This window comes from Phasianus colchicus, chromosome 13 (assembly GCF_987193195.1).
Source record: "Phasianus colchicus chromosome 13, bPhaCol1.hap1.1, whole genome shotgun sequence".
Classification (NCBI taxonomy): domain Eukaryota; kingdom Metazoa; phylum Chordata; class Aves; order Galliformes; family Phasianidae; genus Phasianus; species Phasianus colchicus.
Genome location: NC_143448.1, coordinates 8,997,501 through 9,025,000, shown reverse-complemented (window position 1 = coordinate 9,025,000; position 27,500 = coordinate 8,997,501). Strand labels below are relative to the sequence as shown.

Sequence of the window (27,500 nt, the reverse complement as noted above, 5' to 3'; positions counted from 1 at the left end):
GCCTCCCGCCCGCCCGGCTGTCGCGCTGCGGTTGCCGCGGCAACCGGCCGCCCCGGGGAGGCCTCGGGGCAGGGGACGGCGGGCGCGGGGCGGCGCTCGGCTGGGAAAGGCGGCGGCGCGGCGGGCACCTGCTGCTGGGCGCCCCGGCGGGCCGTGCGCGCTGCCTCCGCGCGCCTCGTACGGCCCCAGTCGCGGAGCGTCCCGGGTCGGAAGGGGAACCGCCGCAATCCCCGCGCGCTGGCTCCGCACGGGACCGCGCAGAATTGAAACCACAGCGTTTCTTAGAGCGCGGTCCAAGCACTTCCGCCCTGTGACAGTTCGGGCCGTGACCGCTGCCCCGATAGCCTGTTCCATGCCCACCACCCTCCGGCTAAGAGCCTTTTTCCAACACCCAGCCTGCCCCTCCGCTGACGCAGCCCCACGCTATTAAGGACAGCTTTGTTCTCCCCTCTTCTCACTACCGACTTGCTCAGGCCCCCTCAGACCCGCACCAAGACCTGAGCTCTGGAGAACAGCCCTGAGTTCAGCCCCCACCAGTCCTGAGAGCCCACGCCTCAAACGTGTCACGGCGGAGCACCTGGCATATTTTAACAGATGTACTCCATGCCCACCTTTGGGGTGACAGCAGGGAGAAAACCGCACCTGTATGTGTGCAGGAGGTGTAGAGTGCCCACCCTGTCCTTGAATTTTTCAGCACAGCTCTGGACATATAACAAATTAGTTCAAAAAGTGCCACTGACTGCCCAAAAACAGTAGGAATTAGCACTTCTGGACTGAACCTTAAGTATTTACTGGAACTTAACTTTAACCAACTAGTTGATTGTGTTGTCACCACTGAGCTCATCCTTCAGAGTTGAAAAAACTTTATACTTTTAGTTTAGCTTAAACTGCCAATAGTGGTATTATTATACGTAATTATTCTTTATAAAGAAAACATATTGATCATTTCATCAATTATATATATATATTATTAAATATATATATACACACAAGCAGCTTCTTCGTTAGCTAGAAATCTGTAAGTTTGGACCTGTAATCAGCTAAGCTTGGAACAAGACTAGAGGGGAAAGGCAGGGATTTAGTGCTTAAAACACTCTGCTGCTCCTAAATCCAGGGACTAATCTGTGCCAGCCGAGACTTCAGGATCACTGGTGACTCTGAACTTTCCACCAAGAATATCCCAACCACTTTAAACAAAGAGCTGGCTAAAGGCATCTGCAGCAGTGCTGTATAGCACAGTTGATCTCAGTATGATAAATGCCCAAGAGCCACTTCCAGGATACCACATTGGTCAGGACTTCCCAACATATTTAAATCACAGTCACGTCTACAAAATGTACTACATAAACCAAGGCAAGCCAGTGAACTATTTGTGAGATGCCTTTGTTTTTCTCTATGCCTTTCTAAGTTGCTAAGAAGTGTGTATTCTACCTAGAGGTTATTTCAAGGTATCTTAAATACAAGCTGCAGCCTTTTGCCTACTCTTTACCTCCATGAGCAGCAGCTCCCTTACTAGAACTAAATTTCTAAGCATGTATAGCCACCGCCTTTAAAATAGCGTTTTGTAAGTTTGTTTTAAAACAGCTTTAAGTCTTTTTGTTTTTCATTTTGGTAAAACATTTATTCCCTCTTTCAAGAGGAGTTTGATATATATCACCATCTGAAGAAAGTCATGTCAGTTTTAAGTTAGCTACGGATACAGCTGTGCAGATCGTGTTTCCTGCCAATATCAGGACCTTCTCAACTGCCTGTCTCTCTCCAGTTCTTCCCTCTTCAGCTGTGCCCCATCCAAGCTTTCTTGTCTTTGTCTGCTAGCAATTTGCAGACCTTTTCCATACTTATCTACTATGCACCAGGCAGCCATTTTCACTCCCCTCCATTAGCAACATCAGACTTGACTGTCGGACTTCTGCAGCCATCTAATGTATTTCCCAGTTTCCACAGAATCCCACCCTATTTGAACACAGGATTATCACCTCACCTCTAAATCCTCTATAGTGCTCACAGGAAACTAGGTAACTAATGGATGAGTTAAAATACAGAATGCCTAAAACTGTATAGTGCAGGGTAATGTTGGATGAAGGTTTTTGAGCAAAGGTGGTTCTCACATGCAAGAGTACCGACTTTGTAAATTCAACAGAACAGATCTGATAAAGTTACAACAGGTCTTTAACTAAGTCAATATGACCACAGAGATACAAAGATTCTTATGCACAAATGCTTTTATACCTACTGCTGCTGTCACAATTCGCCAAACATTTGCTGCAGGGAACCATGGGGGAAGGTTTTAATTTGTATTTTGACTGCAAATTAAAAAATATGTCCTGTTGATATTATGTTTGCTTTTGAGAGTTATGTATTTTTGGATGAGGGACTGAAGTAAAATGCATCCACCTCATTTTTAGAAAAGTCTCTATGTAAATTCTGCTTGATTCTACTCTACTCAAATACTGACTCCTAGACCAAGGGGTGCAGAATAGGCATTCTTAGAGATTATCTACACTCAGTATATTAGCTGGGTTGTGTTCTGACATCTGTCAAGCACTGATCACCACCTAGCCTTTAATGATAGCAGTTTGGAGAAAGACGCTCTTCAGCATGGAAGATGGGCAAAATTTGCTTCGCTCTTTCTAACTGGATCAACAGCACAATACAGTGCAAAGCCAGTTCACATATTTATATACATACGTATGACTTCCCTTGGATGATTATTTTTTTTAAGTAAAATTTTATTCATGTACTCAAATGATTCAATTTAAGATCAGGAAGTTTTTCGAAGAAAAATAATGTACAGTAATTTGATTATGCCTACAATCAGATACTGTGTTCTACCGGCAAACAATTTCTGTGAAACTGAACAGTTTCTTGCTATGTAGCTGCGATTCGTGCATTTAAAATGATAAATTTAAAGCTATCAATGGTAAATCAATTGCAAGTATTGAAGATAAAACTGAAATTATTCATCACATCACTATAGGAGAACACGAAGTAGTCATAATAGGTCGTTTTGACTTTAAATTGAAATCTGTTTCTAGGTTTTTCAAGGACAATTCGCTTTACAAAACTTTAATGTATACACAAAAATCATCCATCAGCACATCTGATCCAAATATACTAATGATTTTTATTGGTCAGATCTTTAAAGTGAGGTTTATTTTTATGGAGTATGCATTAATTAACCCAACATGTACTATCTTCCAGTATATCTAGCCAAGTACTTTCATTTAAACATGTTTATTGTGAAATGTTTGCATTCCCAACATTTGTGGCCCACACACAGACTATTTCATACTTCACTTCTGAGCAGTTACAAAAGTTAAAAAGAGTTATTGTTTTTGATTAATGCATTTTTGGGGACTTTTTTTTTTTTTTTTAATGTTCCAAAACTAAGCTCTGAAGACATTCTACATGAAAACAGCCACATGTACTTATCTTTAAAATGGAGTACTACGAGAAAATGAGTGGGATTCACTTCAGATCACTTCCACTTCTTCGTGGAACGTGGACGTTGTTAACTTTTGTATATAACTCGACTGAACTTACGCAGAATATTAACTGATTGATTTGATATAACTTTATCAATCATAAAAAGAAAAGCTACGTATGCAGATACGTGGAGTGGTGCATTACAGATGGGAGTTCTAAGGCTGTGGCTGTCATCTTTTGATTAAGAAAAGGAAATGATTTCACTAAAAAGATATTCCCTCTTGTGTTGTTTTAACTGAGTTTGTACTTTCCACCGAACTGGACATATTTATTGAGACTCATAAGTTACTTCACGGTTACCAACATCACTGTAATCTCAACAAACTATCTTTTTTCTTGCCAATTATCTAAATATCATAACTATAAAATATCTTAAAACATTCTCTATAGTGTAAACATCTTAGCTACAAAGCTTTAAGTGTAAACAGTATGATGCATCAGAATGATTTTAAGCGATGTTATAAAAACTGCTCTTAAAAACTAAACAAAAATGTAAAGCTTCCATCTGTTTTATGATTTTTCCACTGTAGAACTACTGCTGTGTGCCAGTTTACTGAACCATGGCTTGCTAAAGAGATTGCTGGGGTCACAGATTGAAAAAACAAAGAGCAAGTCTTTAATGGCTGATTTTTTTTTTTTCCTCAAGTCTCTTCGATACGGTTTGAGCAGAATTAAGTGCATGGCAGCAGAAAACACAGAACATAAAAATGCTCATGTTGCCTGTTGCAATGGGTACTCCACACAGGAAGATTAGCATTTTGGAGGAGATGTCATTTAAGCAATTATCTTAAGTTCTTTTCTGACTGTATACCTATGTTGCTACCACCAAACAGCTGCTATGCTGTGATTCTTTGCACTGTGTATGTACAGAGTTAAATATAGATTGTATATTGCATACCAAAGGAGGGAGTGTACACAGACTTACTTTGCATGCATCCTTACCCAGATATGAGAGAACAATAATTCTAAAATTCTGGACATTCTTTACTCTGAATGCTGAGAGAAGGTACAAAAAATTCTGTCTTAAATAAAGAACTGCATATTTAAATAAAGCAGAACAAACCTATCAAACTACTTAGTGCCAAGACAGACTTTGCATTCTTCTAGAAGTGAAAATACAATTATGCTTACATCACAAGTCTATTTACATCATACAGGAAAAACTGAAGAACCTGATATACAGCAAAGTACAGTACACTTAGCTACAAGCATTTGAGTACATTTATGCACTGTCCTGAAATAGTTTCCGAAATAAACCTCACTTACAGAATGCTAGCAGTTTGGGGGTTGCAAGCACATAGGCAGAATAGGCTGCAAATTTATTTAGATGATTGATCTGGAAACTTCCCAGAAACAACATGAATGTCAGACGTCATCATTCCTTCCTTAATCTACCTACATTCCTATTGGACAGCTATCATCAGATTTTCTTACCAAGCTCCGCCTTATTTCTGGGATCTTGTCACTTACTGCTTAGGGACTACAGTCTTGGGAAACAGATTTGTCTCTCACTGAGTCAGATGTTAAGACCTCAGTCACCATTCCAGTAGAGGCTCTGGTGAGAATGCACTCCACTGAGGAACCTGTGGCCAAACTCTATATCCAAGCTCTGCCTCCTTCCCATATACACAGAACTACCATCTAGTGCAGAATTTTACTCCTGTTGAGGCGAAGAGGCAGAAAACTCCTCAAAGGCAAAAATCTTTTTGTTCTTTACTGGGCTCCATCTTTGACTCCACGTGTGGGGAATAAAAGTAAGCAGCCTGTCAGCGCACAGAGGGATGCTGACTATCCCTTGGCGTTACTCCTGCGCCAAGTAGAGATCTGGCACACAGCTTTGATAACACTTCTTAAATGAATCCAGATTAATTCATGGCTAAACTGTGTTATCCTTACAAGAAAGGCCGTTCACATTATGAGAAAGGGTGACAGGGTCCATACCCCAGTAACTAATGCAGCCAACCTTGCCATAGAATTGCAGCAGTGCCCTTTCCACTTGTGCATATGGCCTTCTGTCTAGGGTTCTCTACTCGCACTGGATGGAATCCTATAATCCTTGCTCATGTAAAATCTTAACCACAGTGAAGAACTTTTTGCTTTCAACGTTGTGGAGCAAAATCCTTGTGTCTACATTGCACTGCCTGGGGCAACTGCAACTCCTGAACGCTTTATATTCCAAAATGCTTTCTAAGAAATTGGAGATCCAACATTACATGCTGAAATGCTGCTGCACTGTGAAGCTTTCAAAATGACCACATCTGCAAGAGTTGCAGCAACTGCACTACAAACACAGCCTACACAGTTCTGAGCAAGTTCCAAACATGTTCTCACATTCATGTTATCCACTGTCACCTGTGTTCTCAACAACATGACATCTTAAGTCATAGATACTTGGCTTTCTTCCCACAAGGAGCATTATTTGAAGGTGGAAAAAAAAGGCCCTCATCCCACAACACCAGCTGTTTAACTACTGTCAGGGAAAAGGTGTTTGTTTAATTCACAGATACATTTTAGCTATTAGTTGGCACACACCACTGAATCTATGCTCTTTCTACCCCTGCAACAGGGAATAATCTGTTCCACATGATTTTCAGGGATTCAATTGAAACAGAGATCTTACACGCATATATTTGAGGGTCCCTCACCTTTCCAGGAAATATATATAAGTCAATTAAAGAATTAATCACATTGTATGTACAACATCTTACCTGCTGCTGCTGCCAGAGCAGTGAAGTCTAGTAGTCTGTGCACATGTCTAGGGAACAGGAACAGACATCAATACACTCCGTGGCTGGAAGAGGCCCTTTAACCTCTTTGCCTCAGTTTCCCCATCTGCAAAATAAGGTGAAAGAGAGAGCTGAGTAGATACTAATAAACACTGCAATTCAAAGTAAAACTTGGAGTTAACAGCATTAGGAATACATAACTGTTTTCTGGTTTTGTCTGTCTGCAAAATGTGAAGCATATGTGCTGTACCAATATTAGCATGTCTTCACAGTCAACATCTAGAATGCTTAAATGCTTAAATATTCATTGATTTCAAATTTCAAATTGAAGTTTGAATTTAATATTCTATTCTGTAGATGTAGCTGCATCAACCATTAATCAGGGAATAGAATTAAGACCACTTAACTTATATAATCTACACATCGTGGTCAAAAGGTGTACTTTTGAAGATATAACCTCAAATTTTTAAAATTATTAGCTGCTTAAGTAGGTCGTGTGGCGTGTCCCCTCCCTCCTTCTGGCTGATATACATAACTGAGCAACCAGACAAAAATTGTTAGATGTATGTTCAGCTGTAATGCTTACAATTTGCATTGTGTATTGAATCAAGTAAATATGTAACTCATGCAATCAGGGAACAGAAGAAATAACATGATTTAGGTAACCAGCTATGACCATAAATTTATAAATAATCTAAACAAACAAAAAAAACTCAATAAAGATTCTGAAAATGCACTATTCACTGAAGAGTTCTGTAAGTAACCACTGAATAAATACTTTGCACATTCACAAGAAAAGAAAAACTTCAGCATGTAACTAAAGGAGTTGTTACAAATTGTTTGTTCAGATCTACCTACCCAGTTTTTTTGCTTCCTTAAACTACCTCTACATAAAAGGAAAATTGAATTAAATAGTACCTAATGCACTATCTTTGCAGATTAGTTAATTTTTAGGCAAGTTAAAAGAGTATGTAATGGAAATATTTTCGTCTACTTAAGAATTATATATATTAAGTCACCAAAATCTATATAGAGATATTTTAAAAGAATATTTCAACCCTGCTTAAAGCTTATATCCTCTCAGCTCTGTCCTTCTGTTCTCTTCTCCAGCCCACTTTCTCAAGTGCATACATACCTTTGCTCAGATGAGCAGATTCCACTGACCACAATGACAGTCACAATCTCTAAGCATATTTCTTTCCTATGGTTGCTTGGGTTTCCCACTATAGCAAGACCTGGTTTTTCCTACTTGTTTTTCCTTTTTTTGCCTTGTGCTTTAGCTCAAAGAAGCCAATGTTTCCTGACTATGGAAATGTCATTCCCAGGTAAAGATAAAAAATTCTGTATTATGTCTCAGGAAAACAGAACATAGCAGGCACACAGCTACTTTTCTCATCTCAGACAGAACCAGCATGGATAAAGCTGCACACCTCCTTCTGAAATCACTAATAAAGTTTGAGAGGGGTTATTTTTAAAGCAGCTCTTAGAGTGTTCCAGCTCACTACTGTCAGCTTCAGATCTCAAATATAATTTGATTTATAATTACATTTAAAAAATAGCATTAAAATAACATTAGAGGGGTCATAATCCAAACTTTTTAATAGTTATGCACGTAGCATAAATTTTACAGTAGATCTCCAAGAGGATTCATCTGGAATATATTCTGATCAAAATTCCTTCCTTCGACCAAGCAAGCACTCTGCTGAAGTTGTTTGCCAAGAAGCCTGTGTGGATCCCTGTATTTCAACGTTGCTTCAAATGTAAACAGACTGACATGCTCTGTGGGATATTTGTTAGTCAAAGTCTCTTCTTACATTATAGCCAGGCCCATGTCTGTAAACACTGATGGGTGAGAAAGTGTCAGAGAATCTAGGATTAGACCTCTACATTTAGAAGACAGGCGTGGCATTCCCTGCAACATCCAGTTTGCACCATCCTGAATGCTGCAGAGTTTTAATTTTCTTAGCCTCTCTGATGTGGAGTGGCATTGACTTAACTCAAATTGCTCAAGTTCTTCACACATCAACCAAAATTTTCATGTAGTGACAAAGCAGTGGCCCCAGCCCCTTTTGATACCTGGTGTCAACAGAGAAAAACCTCTTTTCCCAGCTGTGCCAACTTCTCACACCAACATACAATGAATTTCACAATATTGTTGCTGTACCTGCAAGACTAGAAATTCTTGAAGACAGACGGGACTCTGATGGGAGATGCACTTAAAGAAAAATTTGCCTTGTACTCTTCTTCTGACCTTCTGATAAGAAAACTTCCTGGCTCACTGGTTCTACACTGGTGCCTGGCTACAACTTCAGAGGAACAGACAGACAAAGAATTCAGTTTCTGAATGCTAGTGCTAAAGTAAATGATCTAGTAAAAAAAAAATAAAATAAAAAAAATCTGTGCCTTAAAACCAAGTTTGAAATTTTATAGGCTTTTACTCCATAATTTGTACTTGAGCCTTCTGTTATTTTTAAACAAATTTAATTTCTTACAGCTGTGAAATTTACATTTTAAGAGTGTCTAGTGGCCATGTGCATTAATTACTTTATTGTAATATTTTAATGAGTTTGGGGTTCCACTCTGACAGAATCCTACTGAATCCTTCATTCCCCACAGAATTAAACTAGGATCTGATTCAATCACAGTCTCACACACCTAGACCCAAACCCTGCTGGACTTGCACAATATTTTCAGTTGTCTTATAAAGTCCCTGAATTTTAATACTGGCTCAAAATTTTAGCACTTCTTACCACACACCAGTGCTATCCTGAGTCAAGAGCAGAGCTAGGCTTTGAGAAAGTTTGTACTTAGAGCTGAACTTCCTGGCTGAGCCTGATCTTCACCAAAGTTGGTAGGAAAATGCAAAATTCAGCTGAAGCTAGCATTTGGAATGATATTATTCTTAAGCACATTTATGTAACGCTTCACTTGCTCTCATCTTAGTACACATAACTCAAAAACTTTTAGGCCTAAAAAGTTGAACTTTTAAAGAGTACCTAAATTCAATGGGGAAGATTGGAAATTAACTACTGAAGGATTTTCACTTTATACACTGTGTACAGTTGAAAAGCATTGTATCAGTACTTCTGCCTTATTCCCTTTATGGATACTGGTGGTTCGTGTGAAATAGATAGTTTCTTCTTCATCTTCATCACTAGTTTCTTCAAGTGGTAGTGAACTACAAGGGATAGAAAGGATTTGGGAGACAAGTAAAACGAGACCTGATTTTAGCCAGTACTTAGTTTTTGTGTTTGCCATTTTGCAGGTCTAATTACTTATCTTGGGGATGGAGCCAGAAGCCTTCAGACCACTGAGGGTCACTGCAATTTGAACTGAGGAAATAAACTTTCTGCCAGCATCTAAATGCACTTTAATTCTTCATGAATAAGCTGAAGATGAAAATGCATAACACACCAAATATCAGGTTCAAGTACCAACTCACATGAACACAGGAGAAGTGGGACTGGTGGTTTTAGTTGGCTGCCAATAGTAAGAGGTTCACCTGTTATTAAGTGCAACCCTACACACGGCAGCATTTGGAGATCTGACCATTTATGTCCATGCCTCTCACCTTGCTTTGCTAGGCCAAATTCAGAATTGTAACTCCAGTGCTACCCAGCTTTTAAAAAAGCATGTTTTCAAACCACTTACAATAAGAGCAACAGTTATTATTCAGTACATGCTTTTTATCAGATTGAAGATAAACTTTATTATAACTGGTGGAGATGGTATCGATGATTTGTGGTCTATGAGAATTCCGTAATGAGAAATGGTAATCTGTCTTGAGGCAAACAATATTGTTCTGTTTACTATGCAATTAACAATATTAAGTCAAGATTCTATAACTGATAACTGCAAATAAGGGTGGGAGGAAGAAACTGGAAGCACTGGTAACTTTCACAGGAACTGAGAACTATAAATTGTTTGTGATTCTTTAACCTGACATTCTCTCTCATATGCTGAAAAATGTTCTTCGCCACTCCAGAGATGTTCCCTGTCAAAGCTTCCAAACTAGGCAGTCTGGGGCAAAGCCAGAAGCTCTCCCTGTGGCAAGTACTGAGTGTACAGGAGGTGGAGAAATTTCCTTTTCAGAAGAGCATCAGCAATTGCAAACAAAGTTGCCTTGGAAAAAGTATTAAAATAACCAGCAAGAGGGACAAAACAAAAAGTGAGACTCCCTACTTGATTCGTAACGTATTAAGTGTGAAATAAAGGAAATACTCCTGCTCTGCATTTCTTCGCTTCTGTAGACTCAGTGCCATACCTTTGTAGGACTGAAATCCTGTACTTCTTGTTTACTCTTAAATCAGCCTTAAGCAACCACCATATGGAGCTGTGAAACACCACAGACGTGGCAGAAATGGGCCTTAACTAACGATCAGGGCAAACTGTACTGGAATTCTAAAGGGGCACTTTCAAGTGACTGCTTAAGACAAGGGCTGACCTACAATGGAGCTTCTCTGTAAAACAATACAGTTTTACTTTACATTATAAAGCCCAGAACTGTAAATATTATTGACCACAAAAATCTTATTGCCTTTTTCCAGACTTTCCATTAATTGTACATGCAGCGCAGCCTTTTTGCCCCAAATCTGCAGCGGTCAATTTTGAGGTTACCTCAAAGGGAACCCAGGCAGAATTATGACACTGTTCTCTATGGCAAGCAGTAACTATAAAGTGTAAGGGTCTTTCTTGCTAAATTACTGCTAAATATTAAAAAAAAAAAAAAAAAGCATTCTTAAACTAGCCAATTCCATTTGAAGCTCTCTGGAAATGCAATGCTCTGTGGAGAGCTCCATTGCACCCAGCAGGCAAAAGCCACATTTAAGACAGCATGACGCACCAACGCTGAAACAACCAGGATGCTGCAAGGGAGTGATTGCTGCTGGCAGCCCCAGAGCCCCTCTCCTGCACCTCTCGCCCTTAAGGACTGGTGCCTTAAATTCCCATATACCACTGAATAATAACGTCTGGCTGATCCAAAAGATTAGCAGCTTATTCCACCTTTGTTCTCTGCCTTCTTTTAAGATGAGCAATGAATGACACCACAGCAGGCATAACTCTCCAGCACAAAAGCTAACAAAATTGTAGGATGTTTTAAGGAGCGATGTAAAACTTAACAGAGTTTTAGAAGGGTATTTGCACACAACATCTGTATATAAATCCCAATGCCGCATAGAACGGCTTCCAGATTTTCTTTACGTTCCCAAAGAATGCAACATAAAATAACTGCAAGAGTGATCATCTCTTTAAAAGTGATAAAATGCAAAGAAATTGAATAAAGCATGCAACAAATTTGGGAGTCTCCTTCGCACAAGGTAACACTGCATCAAGAGTTTCACAGCAAAGTAAAAATAAATGAGAGGAAGATGGGGTGTAAAATTTCATGTTCCTTTACATAATATGCCAGTGATTGATGTAAGCTATGTAAAAGTGTTTTTGTTTTTTTTCTTTAAGAAAATAAACACTTTTGTTTTGGGGAAAAACAATCACTAATCGGTATTTATAAGGCTTAACTCCTTTTTCTCAGGAGGCTCTAGGTCTGGTCATTGTTCATTGCTTTTGTTCAGAATTTACTCCCAGATTAAGAACTTCTCCCACACTAATAAACAGGTACAATAATTTTCTCCAGAGGGCAATTTTTTTCTTTTAGTAATTAGCCTACTTAAATATTTTAATGGAACTGCTGACGTACAATAGCACAAATGGTCCTCTGACCATAATATAAAGTGAGAGATGAGACTCCTAAAACTTTTGTATGAAGGAGGTCTAGGATTTACAAAACCTATCAAGCAGACAGCTCTAAAACTATTTTTAAAGGTCATAAATTAGGTACTCTCTTAAATGTAATTCAATCATCCACTATTATAGTAGCTTGATTCTATTAGTTGTCCTATGCATTTTACAAAACAGAACTCCATTAACATTATTCACTTATAGTTTCCCTCTGAAAGTGGATATTCTGCTCAACAGGCTTTAAATAGATTTTTTTTTCCCTGAAATTGCTATTAAGCATACTTTTACTCAAAGGGCAAAGTAGGCATAGGATTATACTTGTACTTCATGCAAGGGATACATTTTCAGCAATCAGAACCACATTCCTATGAAGTAAAAATACTCTATATAAGCCGATTGTTTCTATCCCTCCTAACCTTGCTCAGTAAGGATTCTATTCTGATCTTTTGAGTAACACACAAGTTTTCCAATTTGGCTGAATAAAGGTATCTTATTGGGCAGCTTGATGAGCATTTTCTGTCTAGAGTTCTGACCTTGGCCTGTTTAATGTGGATCTCAATTATAAGACAATGCTCAAATCAGGATTTATTTTACTTCTTCCCATGAAAGAAGGCAATAGGCTACTCCTGCTTTTACATACCCTGCTTTACTGGACCAGTGAAAATACAAGCTTTGCTGAAGTGACCACTACGTATATACAGCCACAACTTTGTTGTAGTTGTATTTCAGCTTCAGAGACAGCCACTACAGACCATTTGTCTCCAGTTTCATGTTGATTTTACTGTAAATAAGTGTGCTCTTCTCACAACTTCCATGATCGTATTCGGAATAAAATAAAGGATACAAGAGTACGTGCAGCACAGTGCTGGCCCAGCCATCACCCTACAGCCAGTCCCAAAGGATGTGAGCCACCTGACGGCGCTGAGCTCTGTGTCAACAACAGCCAAACAGACCCCGGTCCACCACAACGCAGTAGGAGCAGCACAACCTGTACATAAAGATGTGCGTGTCCAGAGAGCCCAACCCTTCTTCAGCTGGTTACCATATTCTATGTGCATGTCTTACTTCTTCAGACAGGACAGGTGGCAGAAATAACACACTGTTCTTTTTCATCGGCCATGCCAGTCCCAGGTAATCAAGGCAGGCAGGCACCAGCACACACACTTGTCTCAGAGGATAGGGTTGAATTCCATCTGACCAGCCTGCCTCAGCTTGTACTTGAGGTTCTAATTTTCTTCTGGTCTGAGCCCATTTCTGCCTCGCTCCAGCACACACTGCCCTAGTAAGTACATTTATTACCTCGGTGATTCCTCTGGGGGCTGTCTTACTTTCCCTTTGTATCTGGACTCGCATAAGCATCTCCCCATTTTAAAAGGAAACATTTATTAGCCTCTGATAGGAGTTTCCTGTTCCACTGTTCTGAATCCCATTGCCTATTTCTCTCTCCAAAGGCAGCCCATCGAGCTGCCTGCACCTGCGCTGGCTCATCCTCTATGGGCACATGGGCAAACAGCAGGCAGCCCAGCCCATGCCTCCTGCTCCTGGTTGTTTTCCAGCCCTTTTTCAGCTGGCCACGTGGGACCCCAGTACAGGAGCACCAAGTATAGATACCAGTGGACCCTTTTGGGTGACCCGGCAATTTCTTGGATGCCCCATTCCTGCTCCTCGCTCACGTTGCTAGAACTGATGTAGGAAAGCCCCCCAAAATCTCCTTCACTCAGATTCCTCACCCATTAGGTCAGACTTACTTCTTTGGGACATTTGAACAGTAGATCATAAGCCCCTATCACCAAAACAGGGATTTTTGCTGTAATGGTTCCACTTCCCAACTAATTATCTTACATAAGAACTGCTTGCTTTTTTTTTCTGGCAGCTGGAGCCACTACCATACATCACCATTTCTCCACCCTGGGTCCACCCTGACAAACTCAGGGTGGCAACTGCTCTGCAGAGCTGGTTCTGGTAGAAAGCTTCTCAGTTTTCCATAAGGTTATGCAGGAAACTCTGGCCACAGGATTTCCCCACAACCACAGCATAGTCGGATCTTTTGAGGAGGTTAAAAAAAGAAAAAAAGAAAAGCATGTAATTGCTAGGAACTAAAATTGCATTGATTTACCCCAGCTGAAGATCTGGACCCACCCAAGGGACAAGAAAAAGATTTCAATGCACAGTGTTTTACTAGAAGCCATGCACAGTTTCTCATCCACATCAGCCTGGTATTTCTTTTTTTTTCTTTTTTTTTTTTTTTTCCACTTCTATATAACCAAACAACATTTGTATTCAGCTGCTCAGTTATAAATAAAAAACATTTTTACATGGGTGGATTGGAGTGGCCCTGTTTTTTTTCTTTCGGTTCCCATTATTTTATATATTACACACATGTTCTGTCAGCGAAGCTCACTTTGTTATCTGAAACATCTGTGGTACCCTGCTGTGGAGAAGGCCAGCGCTGCTGCTGCTGTTGCTGCCTGTCTTTATCAGCCACTGCTCTGCTGGCAGAGTCCTCTGACGGTGCACAGTAGGGCCGGGCTGCACGCAGTACCATGGGATTCTGAGCTGACAGAGAGGTCCTGTTGGTTCCCAGCATGGCACTCACCACCCATATGAAGATTTGAAACCTAGGTTTCATACTCACCATTCATGCAAGCACAGACATACATTTCTCCAGAAATGAGCACGAATGTATCTGTAGATGAATGAGCAGCACCCTTGCGGATAAGGTGCTCGTCCAGAGGAGAGGGAAGACCTTCTTGAAGTTTCTGCACAGACTGGCTCTGGACGAGTCATGATATTTCCTAATCTTTTACCAAGCAAAATGTTGCCTGGATTGATCCATCTTAGCCTTATTTTCAAGTGCTTTTTGTAGTCCTAGTCCTGAAATAGCATAGAGTCCCAAAAAACTCCCTGAGATCCACTGTGAATGCACAGACAATAATCTCAGGTACATAAGATGTTTAGACTTCTTATGGAATCCCAACAAGATTTTAAAAGCATTACTTAGAGATAAAAAATCTTTCTAAATTTCTTAATATTGTTATGGATAACATATGTGGGCCACTGGGCAGGAAGCGCAGCTGGTTGCGCTTTCTGCAAACAACAGCACCTTGGTAAACTCAGCGTAACCATTTCCTCTCTAAAACTTCAACTCCATACATTTATAAGGACGGGACGTGACAGAAGAGTGAAACATACACTCCATTTAAGTATCTGAGAAATACAATTGTTAAGCCACAGAACTTAACAAGAACATTCAGGAGAAGACATAGGAACAAATCACAAAAACACTCATACAAACCATCCATCCAGCTGATGCTGTTCTGTTTATGGGTCTCATGTTTTAAGAAATTGCTCCCTAATAAAAGATAACACAACAAGAAGCTACACGTGCTTCCCTCCTGCTTTAATAATCGTGGTCTATGACATGAAAACCTGAGCTGAGTTCTGAATCCCAAAGGTAAACTCAGATCAGCCTGTTGTAGGTTTGCTGGAACTGCCAAGAACTCAGGGACTGATTCAGAGAACAACTATGGGCTGGAAATGCCACGTGACTGCTGTCACAGATCTTTCTCAAGCAAGTCAGTGTGCACGCGTGTCTAACTCAAGAGTCAAAGTTGAAGACTTACATGGAGATAATTACAAACAAAAATAAAACACAGCTTTTGAAAAACAGTTCATTTTCCTTATGAAGTAACTGATCATCAAGCTCTAGTAGGAAGGTCTAAAAGTTACTGTATAATGAAGTGCTTGTAGCAGGCAGTTTGCTTTATCTTTCAGGAGCTAGATTGCAATGATAAGACAAAATCATGAAAATAAATGCTCTAAAGGCATCTATGTTTTGCTTGAATAATTACTTGCTTTCACATTTGCTTTATTTATATTATGTACTATTAATACCCCCAAACCATCTAAGTTCTGTGCAGACACAGGACTGCTCAGTCCACACTTATAATCTGAACCTCACTTCTCATGCCCTGAAAACAACCGAGATGTGATGGCAAAATATCCCTGCGCTACAAAACAGCCTTCAGATTACTCAACAAATACTGGTGTAGAGTAGAGCAAGCTTCGGGACCGTTCTCTGGCTAATTCATTCTTTTACCTGCATTCAACAGGGAACTAACCTGACAGTCAAAAGCTTGTCCCCCTGTTCCAGCTGCATCCTCAGAGAGAGAAGGGCAGTGGCATACTTCTGCTACCTCAGCCACTTCCTAGGGACAGCCCCAGCGATGGCACTTCCAGTCTTCAGGAGGCCATTGGAGTCACAGATGCTTTCCTCTATCAGAAGAGGAGGAAGTACCTGAGCAATAGCAAGGATCTGATCTTACAGTTACAAGATTGTTCTGATTTAGGAGGAAAGTGAAAGGAAGGAATAAAATTAACGTATAAGCATAAACAAGCCCCAAACTTGGAAGATGAACTGAAAAAACAATTATCTGTATAAATTTTTAAAACTGCAAACAGATTTACGCAGGACAATCTTCCATCTGTCCAGAACCTTCTGCAGGACATATGCAACAGATAACTTCAAGTCAGCATAGTTCTTTATATAAAGTTTTCTTCCAAAGATATTTACGGTTTTAAAAAAGTGCAATGCTCTGTTGGAATGGTAGTAATTTCTTTTACCCTTTGCATGTGTCACCATCTATTGTTACTCGTTTTTTTTTTAACGTTCATCTGAATATTTAATCCATGCAAAAATTAGTCCCAGCATCTTTTTTTCTAAATAATGTTTGGCGGTCATTGCTTCACAACTGCAAACAATCCTCTACTGCTATTGAGTGCTGCAGTCAGGCTTTCTTCAGGCTGGAGGTTAGAATCTGATCCTAAGTCCATTAAATCACAGAGTCTTTTTAAAGTTTAATCTAGAGAGGATTTTGGTTGTAAACAAAGGACACTATACATGGGGAAAGAAACAACAGAAAACTATGAACTTATGACTCTAACGCAACCCCGAGTTCAAATTTTGTCTGTGATTTAGCAAGAAAATTCTGAGCTTTCGGCAGCAGCACACACACACTGGCATGTGGGCAAAGCTAAACTAAGCACTGATGATCACATCCAGAATATACATATGGATCCCATTTTACTATGGACGTGATTCTTCATCTGCAAAACATGTGTCCGACTGGTTTTCTTTGGCTTTTTAAGATGTGCTTCTTTTTCTTTGGTGGGGGCAGGGAAGTAAATAAATAATTTGGGTGGTAATCGAATCATTATCTACGAAGAAAACTGTGTGGGATTCGACAGCAGGTAAAAACCCAGTGCTTCAGCTGAAAGCGTCCACTTCAGCAAAGTACCACATGCCAACAGTGAGAAACTTAGTCCCCCATACAGCCTCCACAACACGTTAATCTATCCCACTCTGTAATTGTTAGATAGGAAAGGGAAAAAGGGCTCCAGATGCTAATAACTTGGAAGTGGTAATTAGAGGAGTCCACATTACTGCTGTGGGACTCCCATCTTCCCTTGATTGCTGGAAAGAAAACGCTGTCCAGTGGGTCTCCTTTCCAACCACACAGCGCTTCTCTGCTCTGAGCCCCCTCTCCTTCTCACCATGCACATCCACAGGAACACCACTTGGCCTGGGAATGTTTGTTCTTTCCCCAACGCTGGCAGATGCCATGCTTCCTACAGGGCGTGTTGGAGAACAATCTCAAGAGCACAGGTGACCTAACAGAGCAGCACCACAAGCCCCATCGCCTTCCACGATGTCCCAGTCTGACTAGGACAGAACAAGGGAGCCTGCTCCCCTTGCTGCAAAGGTCAGCAGATATCCCTGAAGGCTCCTTAGGCTTTTATAATCCCTGGCACCACAGAGACAAAGCACGTCTGGAAAGGGTCTCAGCATCACATGAGAAAGTAAAAGGAAAAATACACTTATCACAAAGAGGGAATGCATTTGTATTATTGTATTAAAATAGCACAAGGCTACAGTGACAGGCTATAAATTTTTCCTTTGGACTGTAACCAATATTTTCCATTTCAAGTAACAACAATGTAAGAAAGAGACTCAGAATTAATAGAAATTACGGACATAAATTGGTAGGTACTTAGATGAAAGAGAACCTTACATTTGGGTATCACTACAGAACAAAAAGTTAACTGGCCCTGTGACGAACCCTTGGATTCATTTACGCTGCTGACAAGCTGACCAAAAAGTAAGCTTATATTTTACCTATGATGTCCAACTTTATAGTTCTCAGATTCATAGCACAGAACGTTACAGTAAATTCTTGGCAGCAAAAGGCAATGTTTTTTCCCCCTGAAATTCAACATCACCCATAACGCTAAACCTAATGTGTATCTCCAAATAATATTAGTACCAATAACAACTACATGGTTCTGTAGCGATGAGAATTAAAGTTATAGAAATTCCTTGATTTCATTTCATGAAACAGCCATGAATTACCAAATATTAATGATTTGATATTGGTGATTCAGCTTAAGATTCACATTTACATAATACCACTATTTTTCCTAACCTTTCTGTTATTGTTTTTGGCTACTGAAACATCAACTGCTCAATTAAAAGAAACAAAACAGGACAGAACAGCAAGGAGATGAGCCAGAGCCAACCTACATTAGCAAACCTGGATGCAGAAAATGAACAATCTCTCCTCCATCTATGACCATAGCTGTATTTGTTTAGTGCATATAAATCCCTGTGATTTTCAGATGCTTCCATCGAATCTTGTGAGAATTCTGCATCTGAAGTTGAAAAGTCCTTTTTTCCTCTATGTGGAGTTCTAAAAGAGGACCGCAAATATCATAATAAAAAAAAAAAATAGTAATAATAATAACATAAAATCAATGCAAAGTTATTTAGCACAGGTGTTCCAGTTATTGAGCCACATTTGGAAAGCCCACACATTCAGTGTACCTTCAATTCACACACCCAGATGCATGAGCTGGTGGTCTATTGTTAGTGTAGAGGTTCGCAATAAAAAGCATGAAGTAATATTGGCAAGCTCAGAAGCTTTTTTTTTTTTTCTTATGATGTCTCCCTGCATCTATTTATCTAGTTTTCCTTGCTTTATTTCTGCTTTTATATTCAGCATATTCAAAAGAGGGTCAGAATAGGTTTTAAAGATGTAATGCCACGCTCAAAACCTTTTGAACACTAAGAGAAAACCTCAAAAGGTTCACCCGTACGGGAACAAAGATATAAGGATAGCTTTGAACCTGAGGGGCTCTCTCACTGCAAGCAAGTGCATCGCCAGCATGTCACAGGTGTACACCACATGAGCAAGTGAAAAAATAAAATGCGACTGCGAAAGGGTGTGATGCTGACGGGTCCGAGTCCAGAATGCATTAATCCCAGGGTGAACGTGTGCATCTGTTAGATATTTATGTAGTTCCTACTAGTAGTTTGTACATGTATCTGAGCAGGTGAACGCCAACAGATTTGAAACCATATGTTAAAGGCAGCCTGTAAGATGGTACGAGGAGGCTATGAGGCGCTATGGGTCTGACAGGGGAGGGCAGACACCTCTAGCGATTAGAGCACAGCCCTGCTCAGCCTGGGCTCCCAGGTCCTGGGGAGGCTCCTGCTGTCGGCTCTGTGACACCCAGGGAAACCACTCACTCTCTCCCCTCATTTCTCCATCCTTGAACAAGAGATGATAAATGTGACTACGGAGTGATAATTTTCCTTCTTCCATCTTTTTTTTTTTTTTCTCCTAAGAGCTGGAAATTAAAGTGTGGATTTATTTTTTTTAATTATTATTATTCCAAACATTTGTGTAAAACATAGCTGTGTCAAAACAACCGAGTTTCATCTGTTGGAGGAAGACAGAGACAAGATCTGTCTCCCACTTCCAGTCATTAACTCTGCGCCCCAGGAAAGGCCTGGATCCCAGCTTAGGTCACCCCCTTTCCCCACACTGCCTCCAAACCACCGTGCTGCAAACCTTGTGGGTACATGTGAGCACAGTTGAAGCCAATGTACTTCCAGGAAGAAAATCAGCTTTGAGAAAAACAATGCACTTCTAAAAAGTGACATTTTGTCTATAATGTTTACTTTCTCTACTAAATATCCTCAGCAAGGAACCATGAGAATTCATTCATCTTTGGATGAATTTATAAAACATGCTGAGAGGTCTCCGGCTGAAATGTGTGAATTTTTTATGATTAGCACAGAATACTGGAATCCAGAAACTGTCAGTTTACACACCACTTTAACCTAGACCACTCAGTTTCTGCTAACAATACACGACTTCTTGGAAATGAAAGGAAAACTGTTTACACATTAAATGCTGAGTTTCTAAAGGAGAGCTGTTAGGAAAATTTCCCTTCAAATTAAAATTTCACATAAAGATGGAGCAAACAAGTCTCTGGCAACAACCTTGAACCCTAAATGTTCAAGTTACTCTTCAAGATAAGGGAATCATCACCAGTCTTTGAAGTCCTATGAAGTCCTACTGGTAGAAGTGTAATTCCACCTCTCACAATTTTGGTGTGACTGAGTGAATTCATCAAGAGCTGCAATTTCATTTTGTCCTCAATGGTTTGTATACTTATACAGTGCTGGAGAAATATGACTTCCTCCCTTGAAATATTACGGCTCCTCTGAAGAAGATTCAGCAAGAATCCAGATGTCTCTTGCAGTTAAACATTGCCCAAACTCTGCTCCCAAACATTATCAGTCCAAAGTTAAAAACATGAATTTCAGCAGCTATGCTGAGACTGCTGCTAAGTGCTTCTGGGGAAAAAACAAAATCTAATCACACTGACAAACTCTTTATCCCATCCTCTTATACATCTACCACTTTAACAGCATCAGAACATATACCTTAGCTCAATTTATTTCCCATATACTTCCTTTGCCAAGAAGGTACTATCCATACCCTACTCCTTCACAATGCAATTAGCTTGGAAATTGGACCCTGGAAATTAAATGCATACCCCTTCTTTTGCCTCAACTCTCAATAACTTCTTGCAAAAGTCCTCCTGTAACTCACCACCCAACCTTAATTGCTCTGCACCTGATACCAGAGAAAACAACTACACCCATCTTTTATTATTTTGCTTTACCTTAGTGAAGAATAATAAAGTTAATAAAGTTAATAAAGTAAGTTAATAAAGAAGCTTGGTGACTTACCAGGCAATTGTCACCTTTGTTGTTTGTCCTTCGAGTGCCCAACAGGACCCTCCCACCCCAGCACCTGGTCCAGCACAGGTAAATCTAAGTCTAGCATTCCACTGGCACAGCTCCATGAAAAGGGCAAAACAACAAATGACAAAAAAATTACCACTGTGTATTTAAAAAAAAGATTTTTTTTTTAATTTGGGTGATGTACATTATCTATAAAATATGCCCCAAACATTCACAGGAACAATGCTCAAAGAGTTTGATTAAAATTGAGCAAAATCAGTCTCTCATCCTTCTGTTTAAAAAATGAGAAATCATTTATTCAGCTTAATTCAAAGATTAAATATGATTAAAATTTCTATAAAATGTCAAGCTTTTCTGAAATAAACTGCTGTGGCCATCAAAATATTGATAGTCATTGGTAAATTACTTCTGGTGTTTAATCAATGTTATTTTTTTATCATCCAATTTTTTCTTCAAGTCAGCTTCTAACACTAAACTACATTTCATCAAGGTTGGTAAAATGTTTAGAAAGGAACAGATGTCAGAATATGGGGATTGCCAATAACACTGATGGAAGCCAGTAATTTCTTTCCTGTCCAAAGGCAAAAGAATGAAGAATAATCTAGACTGTATACAATAATACAAGATTTACTACAACATTAATGGCTATAAAAAGTAAAAGTATACAAAAGCTATCTCAATTTTTTCAAGCCATCACTAAGGGCAGTGTTTTTCAATTTGAGGCAGTTCTTACTGGAAAATGAAAGGTCTATCTATTCTTAAACCTTTAAATATCCATAAAATAGAGATGAAGAAACAGACTAGCATTAGTAGCTTCCAAATATACTTGTATATTAGTCTATTGTGTAAGTTAATAATTTAGCCAAATCTCAAAAAATGTGGATGCAATTTTTCCTTTAAGAAAGCTGCTCGGCTTGTTATTTACAGATTGTAACATTTACATAAGAGTTTGGTTTAACAAGAGATATAAATATAGATAAAACCCTTAGGACTTCATTCTTTAAACTGCCCTCTAAAAATCTGCCCTACAATTTGCACACTGAATTTTGTGCAGACTATTCTTGGAAGCCTTTTGTGAATTAGGGAGAACTGACTCGAAACAGGGGCTGGTTAATCACAATTTTGCAAATTGTACGTAGCAATCATCCTCACATTGTGAAATTCAGATCTATAAAATGCTGATGTTTTAAAGCCGAAAAATAAATTAGCTAAGTAGGACTACTTTGCTAAGGAGAGAAATATGAGAGTGTAAGACCCTTTGCAAAAAAAAAAAAAAAAAATCCTTAAAATAAAAATAATGGAACAGAAGTGGCATTATAACCAAGTAAAGACTATTTCCATTCTCAACTACAAGCTCACCCTGGAAAAAGTTCTACCACCTGATTGTTCCAGACTGCCCCAGGCTCACATCCGCACTCACCTGAATACAACAGTCCCAAAAATAAACCTGTGGGAGGCTTACTGCTTTAGAGGACTTCTGGATATTGTCCACAGTTAGAAAAACATCTCCAGTTGAGGAAAGACTGAAACTTCACTCTTACACGTGTCAATCACTTAAAAGTCATCTACGCACCTAATCAAAGCTGCTTGGGCTATGTATCAGGGCTGTCACTCGGGTAACAACTGCAGCAACATGGATATATGGATATACAGTATTTTATGATGCATGTTGAATTCGAACACTTGAGAATAATGGCTGGCAACCTAATAATCTGAGGGAGAAGAAGTAGAATTTATGTGGAAAATATAATTTCTCAAAGACATTTTTTGCTCTGCTTTCAAGCTGCAGTTAATATAACTTCATCAGCATTTAGAACAAAGCTGACTCAAGAGTCTTCCTTTCCACACAGGTTTTGCAATTCCTAACATTTAGTATAAATGAAGGTCTCTTTCTATTTATTTTCCTTATCTGTTGCAGAAAGACCTTGCCGAACTGTCTGTTTTGAGCGTACAAGGATATGCTGAAATTCATGCAAAATATTTTCTGTTATCAATGTAATTATAATGACAAGAACTTTCCACTGAGGTTCCACAGTGACACAGCGTGCACTGATTGCCCTCCTGCCATTCCAAGCCCCCTCACTATGGACACAAGTTACAAACAGTGGTCACTCTGTTTTCCTGATGTTGATCTTCCCAAAGGTCAGCTTTCTTACCTCAAACATTCCAACAGTTGCTTAGACTGCAGTTCAGGAATTTTGTGTAACTTTGCTTCTAGAAAGCAAATATTTATGTTAGTAAATACTATTAGAGTATTAATGTCGTACAGGTATTCTCATTACTGAGCTGCTAAATCTGAGAAAGATAACTATAAAGGGAAGGAAACGTGCCGTGTTTGGATATTAAACTTCAGTGTGTTACTTTACCGTGCTGAGGGCTGCATCAAAGACTAAGTCCAGCCATTAACTCTTTTAATGGGGATTAATGTTTGTAGAATTGATATGAATTCAGAATAAATGCCTTTGCTTTAGAGGACAAGCAGAGGCAGAAAACCCTACAAAGAACAGAACAAATCTGTATTACCAGGATTTCATAAAGAAAACCTTAGAAGTAAGGTTATTCCCTTTCAATGAGAGAGGCTTACATTCAGGTCTGGCTCTGAACAAGGTAGATCAGGGATTTGGCTTCTAGTATCATAAGTGAGGGTCCTAAGCACAGCCTCACTTATTTCAGTCCAGCACATTCACTCACCCACTCCTACTGCCGCTCAGTCTTTTCTTGACCTTCTTTTAATTGGAGCAAGGATTAACCCACAGTTGCATCAGCATAGGTGAATGCCAAAAGGTCAGAGTTGTAGGATCTCCTAATGTATATGTTATTTATGCAAATAGAACAGCTTGAGCAATCTTGGCCAATCACTGTATGAAACAGAAATTCTTATGTCTGAAAATGCTACAGAATAGAAAGAAAACCTTCCTTTCAGATCCATCTCAAGACTTGGACTGGAACAGAGATTTGCAGGAGCACCTTCCTTCATCTCCTGTGCTTCTAAGCCCCTTGGAAGTCAAGACTTAGGATAAGCTTCTAATATTCTTTAACAACTCAAAAATGGCATAGGTATGAAAGCTGTAACAGAAGATCACTCTTAGGATAGGGGAACGAGACAATGAAGACAGAAAGAGCCTGCATGTGGAAAGGAGCCTTCCAGGGGCACGATGCGGACTACACAGTGTTCCCAGCAAAACTTTGGAAGATACTTGTCCACTCTTTGAAGACAACCTGACAGTGAGATCAGAGGTACTAATTTAGAGATGCAGATACACACTACAGTGAGTTCTGAGTTTGAACGTAGGATAGTAAGTGACTCATATACAAAATCTTAAGTATCAGCCATTTCACTTAACTGAGAAATAATGGCAGCACTGAACTTGAAAATACTGTACAGTTCAGAGGTAAAGTGTGCAAGACTACATTTTAAGGAATGAATTTAGTGTAATGATGCCAAGAAATAATATTCGTCATCAGTTCGTTGAATCCAATTGTGTCAGTAATTAGGCAAATGCTTTGCATTCACTTTCCTGAATGTTTCTACTGATGAATGTATTATTCCTTCACCCCAGCTTTTACCAGCATCCTCTCTTTTTTTGTTTGTTGTTGTGTTTAGACAAAGATGCTTCAGAAACAATAAATTAGCATGGCTTCCAAGCTCACAAAACTTAAAAAAACTGTTTTTATACTTAAGAATCCCAAAATGATCCCAGCATTTGGGATCCAGAGAAAAATGCATTTGGATTTCCATGATTTGTCAGCACTGCCTCTCAGATAGCCGCAGTCAGTACAGGTAGCCCGTGGGCTGAAGGTACAGCTGCTCAGCTGTAGGTTGACCCAGGCATCAGGATGCTTACTGTCTGAATACGACTCCTTCATGAAAAACTATACAAAACTGAAGCAGCTCATGATACGTCAGCCTTTTGATGGATAAATCAAGTGCTGTCTCTTAACACTTCGTTACTGCTTGAGAAGATTTGACCTTGGGGCTCTAACAAACCACATGAACTGCCTGGACAACAAGCTGACACTGTTTCACACAAGTCATGAGGCTCTCAGGGCAGCACAAGGTATCTGCTTGAGAAAACAGCAGGCAGCTGCTCTAGGAGCAGAGTAGAATGTTGCTTCAAAGTCTTCCATTGTTTTCATTATTATCACTTTAAAGGAGTGCTTTGGAATTACTGCAGCCATCTGCCCAAGGCTGACTGCAGGTTCTCAGCTGTGAGACCTCCAAATGCAACACAGCTTCACAATGCTGCTTCTGAAAGCAAAGGACACACAGCTCAACTCAGCGAGCCAGAGACTCAGAGACAGCACTTCCAAATAATATCCAGAAGTGTAATAAAACTTACCAAACCAAGTCTGTTTTCATCACTACACTTTTCATGGCCCAGAATCTTGTACTATCTTTCAACAAATTGCATTTGTATATTTGCAGCTATTTGCTACCTTGCCTGAACACATGGAGCTGTTCCACACCAGCTCTAGCTATGTCTGCTAACTTGGGGAGTTTTGAACTTTTTTAGGGGTAATGTCACCAATTTACTAATGTCACATATTTACCAATATTTCTGGGGAATTTAAATGTATAACCTCTGTGGCTAGAAATAAACAATTACTTGTGCTACATATGAAAATTTAAGTAGACACTCACAATTTACTTAGTTCCCTTTGAGGGGAAATGAGAAAGACATACAGTACTTTCATCTGTCCCTAAGTGTTTTTTGTCACATTTTGATTCTACCACCATTCTTCAGTGACAGACATTAGGTATGACATTTTTTGACACAATGTCAATAGTGACATCAGTAATATTTGACACAAGGCACATTGGGGTTATTTGACGCAGACAACTGGATGGCTCAGGGCACTAGAGATCCAATGCATAAAGAGTTTTACCTCTAAGTCACCAGTGAATATCTAGCCCAGTGTTTTATAACTGCTACCAACTGATGGCTCCTCAGAGCCTTATACAGAAGGAGTTTGGGTGTATTGAACAGATGTCCAGAAAACAAAAGTCAACACAATAAATTACATTAATCTGTGTCCTATGTTGAAACACCATGGATTGAATAGCCAGCAACAAAGCTATTCTTCTGCTGCTATCTGTAATTCCTTTTAAAAATGGTTGAATCCCAAAGGAGATATGGGAGGATCAAATGAGTCAGAGAGCACTACAGCTCTAGTCTTCCTCTGAATAAGATTTCTGCCTCAACAGCTTTCAGTCCCATGGCCTTCATTAACTGTTAAATACACCTATGGGAACATACCAATGTGAAATGCTACTTTCAGTTGTGTGTTTTCCAAATATTTCACAACTGCCTAATATACAGGACTCTCAGATGTGGAGCAGAAACAAAACTAATCACATATATGATCGCTCTCAAATTTCCTAGAGTGCCACAGTCCTGATGAAATAAAGCACTTCTGCCTACATTCAAATAAAGCACTCCTGAGAGCTGAGTGTTGCCATATCTACTGGGCACCTGGCTGAGCTCCTGAATCCTGAGGCCCCTCCTTTATGCAAAACATGGAGGTTCTGTACACAAGCAGGTTCTTATGTTAGTGCTGGTACACAGGAACCCACCTGAACCCAACAAGGACAGTCACCTAAATAAGGTACCTAGATGCTTAAGAGAATTTTACATTACCAAGCATCTGAAGATTTAGGAATCTAAATTCCATCACATAGTGTGTGAATCCTCACTTAGAGCAGACATTTAGCATGTATGTCTTGTTTTACAATCGTGCTTATGTCCAAAACCCAGCAGCACATGGTACTTCACATAAGCAGAACTACCTTATCACATGAATAAAACGTTTTTTATTTTATAATTCAGAGCTTAGCTCCTTGTTGATACTTTAAAAAAAATAGTAAATGAAAAAAGCACATCAAGGTTAATGCATATGCAAACTGTATGTCTTTTTTCTCCTCTTCAGTTTAAATTAGTTTTAAAGGAAGATCCACATTAACCTGTTAGTCCCAGGTAGTTGTCAGTATGACCAGGCGTTAGATTCACAAACAGCTGCATCCAAGCAATAGTTAGGCCTTCAGATTCCCTCATATATTTCTTTATTTATTTAGAGTACACTATTCAAAATCCCCCAGCAGACTCCTTCATTGTTCTGCAAGTTGTGGTTTCCAAAAAAAAAAAAAAAAACAAAAACCTCACACTAAAAAAACCCCCAACAAGCTAACATTATATCTGGGAATCCAAATACACGGAGCATATTCACTGTCTCTTAAGACATAATCCCACATTGTTACATATCATATAAAAAAAAGGCAAAGCACATTTTGTTAACAACACATTTGAACATCCAGCTATATTGCAATTCTTCAAACAAGTTAGATGAATTTAAAGAAGATGTAAGAACAATATGTATTTCACTGCAACAAAAGCTTTTCTGGAGCAAACTGCTGGACTCAACCACGAAGGAAACTAGCA

The 27,500-nt window shown here is 39.5% G+C and overlaps 1 protein-coding gene across 10 annotated transcripts in view; it reads right to left on the bottom strand.

Annotated features, from left to right (window-relative positions):
* Positions 1–27,500, bottom strand: part of ZNF536 (zinc finger protein 536) — a 325,753-nt gene that overhangs the window by 221,579 nt on the left and 76,674 nt on the right. For 8 of the 10 annotated variants that reach the window (XM_090149294.1, XM_090149293.1, XM_090149296.1 and 5 more), the window contains one exon: positions 6,195–6,318. The gene's annotated coding sequence lies outside the window, so the exon portion shown is untranslated. Of the gene's footprint in view, positions 1–6,194; positions 6,319–8,376; positions 8,519–27,500 lie in introns of all 10 variants that reach the window. The other 2 variants (XM_090149291.1, XM_090149290.1) reach the window with 2 other exon arrangements.